Raw genomic sequence first — 14,523 nt, 5'->3', positions numbered from 1 at the left:
ACTGATCGACAGAAAAGACTCTTGTGCCAAAGTGAAAACAGATCTCTACAAAGCGATCCAAATTAATTACAAATATAAAACACAAATTAATTGATTGCATAAGTATCACCCCCTTTAATATGATACACCATATCATCACTGGTGTAGCCAATTGGTTTTAGAAGTCACATAATTAGTGGAATAGAGATCATTGTGTACAGTCAAGATATTTCAATTAATTGTAGTAAAAATACACCTGTATCTGGAAGGTCCAACTGCTGGTGAGTCAGTATCCTGGCAAAAACTACACCATGAAGACAAAAGAACACTCCAAGCCACTTTGTGAAAAGGTTATTGAAAAACACAAGTCAGGAAGTGGATACAAGAATATTTCCAAATCACTGAATCTTCCTTGGAGTACAGTTAAGTCATCTAGGAATGGAAAGAATATGGCACAGCTGTAATTCTACCTAGAACAGGCCATCCTTAAAAACTGAGTGACCAGGCAAGAAGGGGATTAGTGAGGAAGGCCACCAAGAGACCTCAGACAACCCTGGAGCAGTTACAAGCTTCAGTGGCTGAGATGGGAGAGACTGTACATACAACAACTGTTACCCGGATGCATCACCGGTCTCAGCTTTACGGGAGGGTGGCAAAGAGAAAGCCACTGCTGTAAAAAAAAACTCACAGGAAATCTTGGCTAGAGTTTGCCTGAAGGCATGTGGGAGACATTGAAGTCAGCTGGAAGAACATTCTATGGTCTGATGAAACCAAAATTGAGCTTTTTTAGCTATCAGACTAAACGCTATGTATGGCATAAGCCAAACACTGCATATCATCAAAAACACACCATCCCAACTATGAGTCATGGTGGTAGCTGCATCATGCTGTGTGGATGCTTCACTGCAGCAGGCCCTGGAAGGCTTGTGAAGGTAGAAGGTGAAATGAATGCAGCAAAATACTGGGAAGTACTGGAGGAAAACCTAATGCAGTCTGCAAGAGAACTGCAACTTGGGAGAAGATTTGTTTTCCAGCAAGACAATGACTCCAAGCATAAAGTCAAATCTACACAGGAATTGCTTAAAAACAACAAAGTCAATGTCCTTGAGTGGCCAAGTTGAAGTCCAGACCTCAATCCAATTAAGAATTTGTGGCTGGACTTGAAAAGGGCTGTTCACTCAATCCCCATGCAATCTGACAGAGCTTGAGCAGTTTTGTAAAGAATGGGGAAAAATTGCAGTGTCCAGATGTGCAAAGCTGATTGAGACCTATCCACACAGACTGAAGGCTATAATTGCTGCCAAAGGTGTATTTATTAAATACTGACTTGAAGGGGGTGAGTAAATATGTTATCAATTATTTTATGTTTAATAATTGAGATACATTTAGAACAATTTGTAAAAATTTGACATGAAACTGTCTTTTCTACTGATCAGTGTCAAAGAAGCCAAGTTAAATCCACTGTGATTCAATGTTGTAGAACAATAAAACATGGAAATTTACTAGGGAGGTGAATATTTTTTTTTATAGGCACTCTATATATGTCTACCTTCCCAATCAATAGTAATGGGTTCAATGGGTAGAGCACCATAGCTGGGTTTGGCAGGAACTTGTCATAGCAGTTGACAATTAGGATCATAACTGAGATGTCCTGTGGCTTTGGGGCATCCACCACTGCTTGAATTTCCTCAGCACACTTATGTAACTTTGTGCATCAATGGTGTGACCGCAGTAAGTGATGCTTGGTTTAAAGAATTCATACTTGTTGTGTCGTTTTTTGAGCCCATAATCTAGTAAACTTTTTACAACTGTCTTGAAATTTTGGCAGTGTTCCTTGTCATCCTCACTGGTAACAAATATACAATCCAAGTAACACTGAGTGTCTGGACAGCCTTGCAACACCTGGTCCGTAACCGTCTCCTAGAGTGAAGGTGCAGATGCTCCTACAAAAATAAGCCTGTTAGAGCAATAAAGCCCTTTGTGAATACTTCAGTGAAAAAAAATTTGGACTCTTCTTCTTTCTCCATCTGAAGGTAGGCCTGAGCTGAGTCCACTTTGCTGAAAACCCTCCCTTCAGAAAGGTTTACAAAGATATCGTCTACCCTGAGCAAAGTCTATTGATCAACTCCGAGCACCCGGTTTGATGATGAACTGAAAATCCTGACAGATCCATCCTTCCTGGCTGCCGGGACCACGATGTTGAAGAAAGAATTCCTTCAGCCTCCATGCAATCTAGCTCACTGGCTTCTTCATCATCGATGGTATAAGGAGCTGGATGGACTTTCTAAAATGTGGGTGTGGTGTTTTCACTTAACGCTATTTTACCCTTGATATGCTCGAGCTTTCCAATGCCATCCTTGAACACCGTTGTGACATCAGCCAGTACCTTTCTTAATTTGCTCTCACTTGACGTTGCATGCAAATTGTGAATGGATCTCCAATCAAGTTGCCATGACGCCACAATGCTGGCAGTCCTTTTTATTTTAGCTACATATAAGCCCAATGTGGCTTGCAGTTTGTTGTATTTCACTGTTACAAATGTCATTCCCACAGGAGTGATCTTTTTTCTAGTATAAATTCTTATTTGGGTATCTGCGGGCTTCAGTTTAGTATCTTTCAAAGTTAATTTGTGGAATGACTGAAACAGTTGTGCCAGTGTCCTATTCCATTTTAACTAATTTGTCATTCACTTCTGGTGTAAGCCATATTGCTTGGCTTAGCTTCCATATTGCAAGCCTCAGGGTTTCCCAGCCCTGTGTCATTTCCATCATTATCAGATTGTTCAACAACAACACGCAATTTTGTACTCTTTCTGAAACTGTACCTTGACTGTTTATCTTTTTCTCTCCCCTGTGCAGTCCATTTAATGTTGTCTGCCTAACATGCTCTTTGCATGTGTCTGACTTCGTTGCATTTTCTGCAAGTTTCACCTTTAAACCTGCGTTGGCCTGGTGCCTTCAAGCCCCAGCCACAACTAACCCATTGTCTTCGGCCATGTGGACCTCCATTCTGTTCGCTCTCACTTTCATTCCTGACTGCAACTCAATTGTGTCTCGGTCTGCTGTTTCCATTAATACAGCTGCTCTCAAATTATGTTTCCATATTCTGTGTTTTTTGTTGCCATTTTCACCTTTTTTTGCACAAGCAGGGTTGTTTGATGTTTATTCTTTGAATGGGTTCCATGGTGTTCTCTGTTCTGTGGCTGACTGTGGGGAGGATCAATCTGAAGGTTGTACACTATTTACATATTTTGATAATAAATGTACTTTGAATATGGGATGAATGCCTATCCTGAGTTAAAACTGGGTATATTGCTACAGTATGGTGAACAGCAGCATTAGCATAATCTGGCATAGATTTGTCAATGTTGATTGGCAGGCTTTAAAAAAAATACATGCATCAAGATATTCCAAGAGTGCAAGTCAAAAAGCTGATACTCAGCAAAATTCACAACTGTAACTGAAATTTGCCAAAGAGGTGAAGTTGAGATTGCTTTGATAATTTCTGCACCAATATGTACGTAAGGGAAGCTTCTCCATATTTTAATACAAACAATCTGTTTATTGTAAGATTAATAACTTCATTAAACCAACAAAAAAAAAATGTTAATTAGAAATATTGGCCAGTTGATATCAATAATGTATAAAACAATGAGAAGAAACAGTAGACTCTTTAGGAACAAACACTTTAGGAGTTTATTCTGATGTGGAACTACTGTATAAGCATGTTACATGGCAACTGAAATGAACCCCTTGCAAGACAAAGAGGGGTCAAGGGAACAGTGATCCAATGCACAGTTATGCCTTATTCAATAAGGAGACAACTGCTTGAATAGTATGAGCTGAGTGTGCTTTTTAAAATTAAAAACTATGACAAATGGTAAGAGCTAGAAGAACTTATACTCCAAATAGCTATCAAGGCGGCAAAAAAAAACTTCAAGAATTCCAGAATTGTTTCAGTCAAAATGGAATGTCAGTGATAGAAACCTGTAAAAATCCAGCGTGAGATTTAAAATCTAGAAAGTGCCCATAATGAAACTGGGATACAATACTTCACAAAAGAAATTTAAAACTGATGCAAATTCTAGCCAAAAATTACTGGCTAAGGTGAGTGAGACAAAGTGATAATTAATACTGTTAACATCAGAACTGGTTTATGTTAGAAATATTGATGTCATGCACCATGGCAGCTCCATTTTCACATTGACTAGAGATTATTTAGCCCTTATTTATATGCTGTACATGGTGTGTGGGGAGCCTACTCTTTTTTATTCCTTTCCTGTTGATACAGTTTTTGATTACTCTCACTTCGTATCAACATACATTCAGTTGTTACCTCCTGGGATATCCTCTGTAACTAATTTGGTGGCCACTGAGTGTATGTTCATGGGCTTTTGCTGCTGCAGCCTATCCACTTCAAGGTTTGAGCGACTGGTGCATTCAGAGATGCTCTTCCGCATGCAGCTATTATGGTCATTTAAAATACTGTCATTTTTCTGACACCTGAAACCACATAGATCACATTTCTTCCCCATTCTGATGTTTGGTCTGAACAACAACTGAACCTCTTGACCCTGTCTGCTTGCTTTTGATTTGAGTTGCCGCCTTAGAATTAACTGAGTACACATTTTACAACTGGAAGCCAGTGAACAAAAGGGTGATGGGGATCTGATACAAGGTAAGACACTGGCTATAATTTTTTTGCCTAAAAGTGAGGGATGATTGCAAGCTAGTTTGAAGTAGGTTTATTACTAAAAAAAACATTTATATTGAAATCCAAAGATATAGCAACTATCAGCCTCTATGGGAAGTGCCCTTTTAATCATGGATAGGTTTTGAAGCATGGTCAGAACATTTTACTGCTTGGTGTGAAGACCAAAAGATATTGGGATAGATTTTAATACACAAAGTTGAAGAGATCAGAGGCAGTAGTTTGGGGGTAATTGAAGGATGGGGGAAAGTGATTTTTTTGACATATTGGATCCTCATTCTCACCCCGTCTCCAAATACTCACCCTCTGGATTTTAGGGAGACAAGACAAGCCCAAACTTTTAAATCAGAGCAAGTTTTGGCTGTGTCATCAACTGCAAAGCCACATGTTCTAGAATTCCCTCCAGAAGCCTTCCTGTCTCTCCTTCCTCCTCAGGGATGCTTAACGAAGCCTTTCTGTGCCTCATTGCCAAAGTTTGTTTGAAATTGCTCCTCTGCAATGCACTGGAAGTGTTTTTTGCTTGAACATAAGTGGTTACTTGTGTACTGTATTTATACAGTCTCAAAAGGCAGCCAGGAAAGCAGATGCCTTGGAATGTGGGCTAGATGGTATAATTCTTGAGAGTAATTCTGGAAAAACACACACACCACACCCCCCCCCCCCCGCCAAAAGGATTTAGGGACATTAATAGAAGTTTAACCTGAAAAAATAGTGAGAACTACTGTATATTATTTTCTGAAATATAAGAAATTAACTTCTAATAATTATGTTCTACTGCTACTTTAGTGGTGAATCTGGTTGACAGTGAAATCTTCTGACAATGAGTAGTCCCTTGAGACCTCTCTACTTCAATTAGGTCACTGACGACTTGCATTTCAATACTTTTGCTAAATGATCCAGAGATATGGGCTCCTAGAGGTACTCATTGTTTGAGCAATTGTCCTCTGAAGCATTATAGATCGTATGACAATGGGAATAAAATCAATACATTAAATGAACTAAAGATGATTGTTCGCTTGCTGGGCACAGTTTCAGTTTACCCAGGTATCAGATGAGTTGAAGATATATGCTAGCACACATGTCATCAGGTTCATCCAGACAAGCAAAATCAAAAAAAATGTTTAGTTACAACCACCCACCAACATTAACAGGTTTGACAGTTCTGAAATAAACTCTTACCATCACATTATGAATAAAACAGTGAAACTGAGAGGGATCTTATTTTCCTGATGTTTGTTTATACCCTTGATTCTTTGTATTCTTTCCACAGATGCTGCTAAATTTGCTAGGTTTTTTCAATAATTTTATGTTTTGTTTCTGATTTCTACTATTTGACAAGATTCGTTGAAGGCTCATTCAAAAAACATTAATGTGCATGGGATCCAAAGTGAATTGGCCATTTGGACTCAGAATTGGTTTGCCCATAAAGGGCAGAGTATAGTGGCCAATGGGATTTATTCTGACTGGAGAGGACTGTGACTAATGCTCTGTCTGCAGAGATCTGGACTGGCGCCTTTGCTGCTTGTGATATATATAAGTGACCCAGATGAAAATGGATATGGGTGAGTTAGTAAGTTTGCAGGTGATGTAAAGACGTTTTGGTGTTATGGATAGAGTAGAAGACCTCCAAAGGGTACAGCAGGATTTAAAATCAGTTGCAGATATGGGCAGAGAAATGGCAGACGGAGTTTAACCCATCACTTAAATGTGAAGTGTTGCCCTTTGAGAGATTAAAAGTAAAGGGGCTGTATGTTGTTAGGTTTAAACAAATTTGGCATTACTTTAGTACTGGAGGAGGATATAGAACAGTACAAGCTTTTCAACCCATGATGTTGTGCTGACCAATTATCCTACTCTAAGATCAATCTAACTTTGCCCTCTTACATAGCCCTCCATTTCTCTATCATGTGTGTGTCTATCTAAAGGTCGCATAAATATTCCTAATATATCTACTTTTACTATCATCCCCCCAAAAGTGCATTTCATGTGTTCACCACCCATTGCATAAAAAAGTCCACCTCTGACATCTCCCCTATACTTTCCTCCAGTCATCTTAAAAGTTTGCCCTCTTGTTTTAGCTATTGTCACCCTGGGGAAAAATGTGTTGGCTCCCTATTCTATCCATGCCTCTTATTATCTTATACACCTCCATCAAGTCACCTCTCATCCTCCTTGTTCCAAAGAGAAAATCCCGTTTGCTCTATTTTCTGTGGATTGAACGCCTAGAAGGCTCTTTAAATAAATCCATATGGATAGAAATTAGAGACAAAAAGTGTGTTGTCACTTTGCTAAGGACATATTGCAGAACTCCCAACAGTCCAAACAAGATAGATAAATTAAAAAGAGATACAAGAAAAAAAGTTCTCATTTTGTGTGATCTCCATTTCCCAAATATTAACTGGAATTGCCTTAGCATTAAAAGCTTAGCAAGAGGTGGAGGTGAGGCCAGTTGAGATTTTGGATGCAGTATGAAGATAGATCAACAAAGGAAAGAGCATTACTGAATATTATTTTTGGGTACGCAGCTGATCAAGTGGAAAGAGTGCCAGTGGGGGATCGTTTTGGAGATTTTAGAGGTCCTGGCAAAGAAAGATTTGAAACATCTACATTTTCATATCAAAAAAAAACATTCAATGGAGAAATAGTAAGAGTTTGAAGCCAATGTGTTCCTACAAGAGTAAAAGCCAAGGGTAACAAGTATGAGGAACCCTGGATGTTGAAGGTTACTAGGGATTGCAGAAAGAAATGGAAAGTATAACAGATACAGGAAACTAATAATGAGGGAGACCTGTCAAGAGAATAAGATGTGTGAGGAGAGCTTCAGAAGGAAATTAGGATGCAAAATCACTGGCAGACAGGATTAAGGTAAATCTGAAGGCACTGTTCAAGAATACCAACAATGCAAAAGAACAGCCAGGGAAGAAAGAGAAGCTTTTCAAGACTGGGCAATTTGTTCATGGGGCCAGAAGATCTTTGAGATATCTTCAATAAATACCTTTCATTGGGGATGTAGTTGACATCGAGGAAGGCTATCAGTGGAATCAGGATCAATTGGAAAAATGGGCTGTAAAATGGCAGATGGAATTTAATGCAGACAAGTGTAACGTGTTACATTTTGGGAGAACAAACCATGGTAGGACTTAGACGGTGAGGGGTAGGGCACTGAGGAGTGTGGTAGAACAAAGGGATCTGGAAATACAGATCCATAATTCCTTGAAAGTCATGTCACAGGAAGATAGAGAGCTTTTGGCTTATTGGCCTTCATTAATCAATGTATTGAGTACAAGATATGGGATGTTATGTTGAAGTTGTATAAGATGCTGGTGAGGTCTAATTCAGAGTGTTGTGAACAAGAAGAAATCTGCAGATGCTGGAAATCTAAGCAACACACACAAAGTGCTGGAGGATCTCAGCAGGCCAGGCAGCATCTTTAGAAAAGTGTAATAGTCAATGATTCAGGTCTGGAACCTTCATCAGGACTGACGAAGGATCCCAACCCAAATTCTCAAGTTTACACTTTTCCCTAGATGCTTCCTGGCCTGCTGAGTTCCTTCAGCTGAGTGTTGCTTGGAGTATCGTGTGTGGTTTTGATCAGCTAGCTACAAGAAAAACATAAATAACATTGAAAGAGTGCAGAAAAAATCCACAAGGCTGTTGCAAGAATGTGAGGACCTGAGTTATAGGGAAATGTTGAATAGGTTGGGACTTTATTCCCTGTAACATTGGAGAATGAAGGGAGATTTGACAGAGGTATACAACATTATGATGGATATAGATAGGGTAAATGCAGGGAGGCATTTTCCACGAAGGTTAGAACTAGAGGTTATGTTTTAAAGGTGAAAGGTGAAATGTTTAAGGGGAATACAAGACGGAACTCAAGGGCCAGAAGGGCCATTTCCATGTGGTATCTCAATAAATAAATAAACAAATAAGCATTTGAGTCACTTGTAGATCAAGTGCAAGGAGATAAGATTAATACGGAAGGGTATCCAGTGGTCAGCATGGACAAACAAGGCCCAGTGGTCTGTTCTCATCAGTCTGATTCCATATCTTTCCAGATTCTTGAACAGAGGTGTAATTCATTAAAATCCCAAACAACATTAGGAAGATCCACTGCAGATCTACTTTGGGTTTTCCAAAGTATAAGATTAATATAAGATTATCTTTGAGCAGGATTTGTAACTGAGATTAACAGGAGTGGAAACAAGCAGATATTATTTTCCCATATAGTATGTCAAAACAGGTTTAGTTGGGTCCTTCTGGGTACATTATAGATGTGAGGCCTGTGATAAATATGGACTCCAGTGTGACCGTGACAATGGAATTTTCACTCTTGGCTGGGCCCCAAAGCCGATTGATATCATAACTGCAGGAATTAAAACTGTAGTTTATGAAAGCAATGGATCTCAATTTAATAATCTTTGCTCCTTTGAATGAATAAGGGGTATCCACCACCACCTAATTTACATACTGAAGTGTGGTGAATTCCCTATAATAAAAGGATAGAATAGGATGATGAGCTTGAATTCAAAGCCTTTATCTCAGGAGAAGTCACCTTTTATAGAATATATCCAGGTTTATAATGCCTCACCAAGCATGCATGTCTTTCAGATATATTATCACTGGCAATATAGATTCATAGAGTCATAGAAAAGTGCAGTAGAGCAACAGGCCTTTCAGCCCAACTAATCAATGTTGAAACATTTAAGCTGCCTAGTCTGGACCATAGCCCTCCATATCCCACCCATCCATGTACCTATCCAACTTCTCTTAAACATTGAAATTGAACGACCACTTGCATTGGCAGCTCATTCCACACTCTCATGACTCTAAGTCAAGAAGTTTCCCCTCATGTTCCCCTTAAACTTTTCACCATTCACTCTTAATCCATGACCTCTAGTAGTAGTCCCACCCAACCTCAATGGAAAAAGCCTGCTTCCATTTATCCTATCTATTCACCTGATACATTGTATACCTCTATCAAATCTCCTCTCAATCTTCTGCGCTCCAAAGAATAAAGACCTAACCTATTCAATCTTTCCTTATAACTTAGGTATTCTAGTCTCAGCAACATTCTTGTAAATTTTCTCTGTACTCTTTCAAACTTATTTATATCTTTGCTGGTGGATGACCAGAATTACACATAGTACTCCAAATTAGACCTGACCGGCATCTTATATAATTTAAACATAACATCCCATCTCCTGTATTCAAGACTTTGATTTCTGAATACCAATGTGTCAAAAGCTTTCTTTATGACCCTATCTCCTATGCCTCCACTTTCTAGAATTATGGACCAGTAGTCCCAGGTCCCTCTGTTCTAAGACACTCCTCAGTGCCCTGCCGATTACTATGTAAGGCCTACCCTGGTCGGTCCTACCAAAGTGCAACACCTCACACTCGTCTGCATTAAATCCCATCTGCCATTTTTCAGCCCATTTTTCCAGCTGGTCCAGATACCACTGCAATTTTTCTCATTGTCCATTGCACACCAAACTTTGTGCCAGCCACATATTTGCTGATCCAGTTAACCACACTGCCATCCTGATTATTGATATAGATGACAGAAAACAATGGACCCAGCACCGACCCCTGCAGCATTCCAATAGTCACAGGCCTCCAGTCAGAGAGGCAACCATCTACTGCCACTCTCTGGCTCCTCCCACAAAGCCAATGTCCAATCCAATGTACTACCTTACCTTGAATGCCGAGCCACTGAACCTTCCTGACCAACCTCCCATGTGGGACCTTGTCAAATGCCTTGCTAAAATTCATGTAGATAGCATCCACTGCCTCGCCTTCATCAACTTTCCTGGTAGCTTCCTCGAAAAACTAAGATTGGTTAGACATGACCTACCATGCACAAAAAGTGCTGACAATTTCTAATCAGTCCCTGTCTATCAAAATACTCATATCTGGTCACAAAGAATGCCTTCCAATAACTTTCCCGCTGCTGATGTCAGGCTATAATCTCCTGGTTTATTTTCAGAGTCTTTCTTAAACAGTGGAACAACATTAACTATCCAGTACCTCATCTGTTGCTAAGGATGATTTAAATATCTCTGCCAGGGGCCCTACAATTACTGCACTTGCCTCTTACAGGATCCAAAGGAATAACGCGTCAGGCCCGGGGATTTATCCACACTAATTTGCCTCAAGACAACTAGCACCTCTTCCTCTAATCAGCACAGTGTCTATGACTTCACTGCTGCTTTGCCTCATTTAGAACATAGAAAACCTACAGCACCATATAGGTTCTTTAGCCCATAAAGCTGTGCCAAACATGTCTTTACCTTAGAAATTACCTAGGGTTACCAATAGCCCTCTATTTTTCTGAGGGCCATGTACCGGTTCAGGCAGTTTACAGTCTTGAGGCTTACTTGGACATCAGATTTTAAATTAGACTTTTTAGGCATGAATTAACAGATGTGTATAAGATGATGAGAGGCATTGATCATGTGGATAGTCAAGGGCTTTTTCCCAGAGCTGAAATAGCTAGCATGAGAGGGCACAGTTTTAAGGTGCTTGGAAGTAGGTACAGAGGAGATGTCAGGAGTAAGTTATTTTATGCAGAGTGGTGAGTGCTTGGAATGGGCTGCTTCTATAGACTCTGTGTCCATCTCCCAAGTAAACACAGATGCATAAAACCCATTTAAGATATCCCCCACCTCTTTTGGATTTACACATAGATCACTAATCTAATCTTCCAGAGGACCAATTTTGTCCCTTGCAATCATTTTGTTCCTATTATAACTGTAGAATCCCTTAGGATTCTCTTTCACCTTGTCTGCTAGTGCAACCTCATTCCTTCTTTTAACCCTCCTGATTCCTTTCTTAAACGTTTGCTTGCATTTCTTATACTTGATAACTACCTCATTTGTTCCTATCTGCCTATTCCTGCTATGCGCCTCCTTTTTTTTCTTAACTAGGTCCTCAATATCGCTTGAAAACCAAAGCTCCAGACACTTGTTATTGTTACCTTTTATTCTGACAGGCACATACAAGGTTTGTACTCTTAAAACTTTGCTTTTCAAGGTCTCCCACTCAACAAGTGCCCTTTTGCTAGAAAACAGCCTGTCCCAATCCATACTTGTCAGATCCTTTCTGATACCATCAAAACTGGCCTTTCTTCAATTTCCAATCTCAATCCATAGACTGACCAATCTTTTCCATATTTACTTTGAAACTAATGGCATTATGATCACTAGATGCAAAATGTTTCCATACACAAACTTCTGTCACCAGCCCTGTCTCATTTCCTAATAGCAGATCAAGTATTTAACTTCTACGTACTGATGAAGGAAACTTTCCTGAACACATTTGACAAACTCTATCCCATCTAGTCCTTTTACAGTATGGGATTCCCAGTCAACATGTGAAAAGTTAAAATCACCGACTAGAACAACCTTACATTTCTTGCAACAGTCTCCAATCTATCTACAAATTTGTTCCTTTAAGTTTTGCAGACTGTTGGGCAGTCCTTAATATAGTCCCAATAATGTGGTTATAATTTTCTTATTTCTCTGTTCCACCCTTAAAACCTGACTAGACGAGTTCTGTAGTCCGTCCCAACTGAGCACTGCCGTGACATTTTCCCTGACTAGAAACACCAGCTCTTTCCCTTTAATCTCTTCTGGTCTCTCCGTCTAAAATAATGGAACCTAAGAATATTGAACTGCCAGTCCTGCAACCAAGTCTCACTAATGGCTACAATAACATAATTCCATATGTTGATCCATGCCGAGCTCATCTGCCTTTCCTGCAATACTTCTTCTACTGAAATATTTGCAACCCAGAATATTAGTTGCATCATGCTCAATCTTTTGATTCCTAACCTCTGAGGTCTTAATAAATATCTGTCTCCATGACCACTCCACTGTCGGTTATGGAACTTTGGTTCCTATCCCCTTGCAACTCTTGTTTAAACTCCCCCATGCAACATTAGTAAACTTTGCAACAAGGATATTTGTCTACCTCCAGTTCAGGTTTAATTTATCTCTTTTGCACAGGTCCCACCTTCCGTGGAAATTAGCTCATTGATCCAAAAATCTGACATCCTTCCTGTTACACCAATTCCTTAGCCATGTGTTAAACTGTATGATCATTCCTTTTCTGCCCTCACTGGCAATTGGCAATCCTGAGACCAGAACGCTGAAGGTCCTGTCCTTCAATTTAGCACCCATCTCTCCAAACTTACTCTGCATAACCTCATCACTCATCTTACCTATGTCATTGGTACCTACATGGACCATGACATCTGGCTGCTCTCTCGCTCCCACTTAAGAATTTTGAGGTTTTGATCTGAGATGTCTTGGACCCTGGCATCTGGGAGAGAACATACTATTTATCAATCTCACTCTCATCCACAGATAGATTGTCCCCTATCAGCACAACTCTTCTCCCCACTTTTTGACAGGTCAGGGCATGATTGGCCTGAGGGGAAAATTGGATCAGCCAAGATGAAATGGTGGAGCAGACTCAATGGGCCAAATGGCCTAATGCTGCTCCTATATCTTATGGTCATTGTGCAAAAGATAACAAATTATGAAAATATAAGTAAAAATAAATACATACATAAAATAAATTATATTGGGAACATGAGTTGTAGAGCTCTTGAAAGTCAATCCATAGGTTGTGGAATTAGTTCAGTGTTGGGGTGAGTGAAGTTATTCACTTTGGCTGAGGGTTACTGTTTCTGAACCTGGTGGTGTGGGACACAAAGCTCCAATACCTCCTTCCTGATGGCAACAGTGAGGAGAGAGGATGGTCTGGATGGTGGTGGTGGTATAACATTTATCCCTGGTTCAGAAAGAATGCATCAATGCAACAAATAAAACATTCTCTTTAGAATATGGTGAGTGATTCATTAATTAAGTTACCTGGGTCATGAAAATATGGAACTAATTGTTGTTATTATGCCATTTATTATGCTTTTTTAAAAATTGGTAAATCAATATCTGAAGTTTACTTAAGGCATATATAAGAATTAAAGCACTTTCTCCCTCAACCCTATCATGAAGACAAGGCCCACAATACTCAATTCTTGTAAATTTTTCTTTTGAAATGTTAAGAGATTATGTTTAATTGCTTTTGTACGAGATAGGGTGAGCTTTGGGTTATTAATTCCATTAAAGCACAGATTATTCATGTCATACTATATTGTGGTTGTGTCCATAAATCCAGCCATTGAAACAAAACGGAGAAAAATATCCAGAACCTGAAGAGAGGTGCTCACCAGAGTCGAGAGATTTTGCAGATGCTGGAAACCTTGCGCAACACACATAGTGCTGGAGCAGCTCAGGCAGCATATATGGATGGAAGTAAACAGTCAATATTTCAGGCCAAGACCCTTCACCATTTCTGAAACATCGAAATCCTTTTGAGAAATGTAGCCCACATCTTTACAGTAGAGTTGAGAGAAAATGTTTTTCTTTGCAAATTTTTCTATAATAAACTGCAGATATCAGTATATCATCTTTACAAAAAAATTAAAGCTCAAGCAGTTTGCATAGTCCAGATATCTTAATTTAGAGAATTCTCTAATGAGAATATTGGGTTCATTGCATTGATGCTTAGTTGTGGCTACATGTGTAACCTGATTGATAATTATTCAACGTTCTTTTGCAGTATAATTGGTGCAAGTAGACCTCCTAGCCTATCCTTCCGCAAGCCCCGAAATCATTAGAAACATTATAATGTAGTCATAAGCATTTTATGTGGTCATTATCTTTTGGCATTTCCGAGCCAGTGCTTTGAGCAACTAGACTGCTTTGTTCTTTTTAATGCAATGACCTCACTACATAAACTAAATGGTGTATTGGATAAGCCTGAGGT

General features: G+C 39.4%; 1 protein-coding gene across 4 annotated transcripts in view; it reads right to left on the bottom strand.

The window, feature by feature from the left end:
* The window catches only part of eps8l2 (EPS8 signaling adaptor L2), a 187,755-nt gene that overhangs the window by 164,039 nt on the left and 9,193 nt on the right, over positions 1 to 14,523 (bottom strand). The gene's annotated exons all lie outside the window — the stretch shown is intronic.

This window comes from Hemitrygon akajei, chromosome 6 (genome assembly GCF_048418815.1).
Source record: "Hemitrygon akajei chromosome 6, sHemAka1.3, whole genome shotgun sequence".
NCBI classification, from domain to species: domain Eukaryota; kingdom Metazoa; phylum Chordata; class Chondrichthyes; order Myliobatiformes; family Dasyatidae; genus Hemitrygon; species Hemitrygon akajei.
This window is presented reverse-complemented; position numbering and strand designations above follow the sequence as displayed.